This window comes from Phalacrocorax carbo, chromosome 16 (genome assembly GCF_963921805.1).
Source record: "Phalacrocorax carbo chromosome 16, bPhaCar2.1, whole genome shotgun sequence".
Lineage (NCBI taxonomy): Eukaryota > Metazoa > Chordata > Aves > Suliformes > Phalacrocoracidae > Phalacrocorax > Phalacrocorax carbo.
Window position 1 is genome coordinate 896,892 of NC_087528.1, and position 649 is coordinate 897,540.

Below are 649 nucleotides of genomic sequence, written 5' to 3' on the forward strand. Positions count from 1 at the left end.
ATGCACGGTCCTTTTCTCATTAGCAAATATCTCCCAAATCCTGTATGTTGTGATCCACCTGTTGTCCAGCATTCCTGAGACTGGCTATACTTAGCTAATGACTGCAGATGGGAAGGCTCGTATTTTCTGGGCAATTCTTCCTGAACAGGACCAGAATTTTTCTAAAAAAAAATCTCATTTAAAGCTTCCCTCAGTCCCCCATCCCTCAAAAGTTAAGCTTTGTTTCACCTGCAGGATGAGTATTTGTTGCCTTGGTCAAGGGCAGTAAGCTAGCTAGGAGTTGCTGGGGGAAAACTTGTTTTCAGAGTCTGTGGTTATACTTCGTTGTGGGGGAAGAGAAGCCACATTCCTCTGATGAAGCCACCTTTGCAGAGGCCAAGACTCGAGTTTGAATTCTGTTTGCCTGCCATAGCATCAGCTAGCATAGCATCAGATAAGATCTGAAATAGGTATTTGCGACTTCTGTGACATTATTCTAACATCCTTGTAACTTTTTATTGTATTGTTTTACAACTCTCTCTTAAAGATATAACTGCAATCCTTATGTAGGAGAGGACTTTGCAGATCACTGCCTCTGTAGTTGGTTTTCCTTGTCAACACTGGTACAGACTTTTATTGGAAAGGAAATAAAGAATAGTAGCCTGTGTGG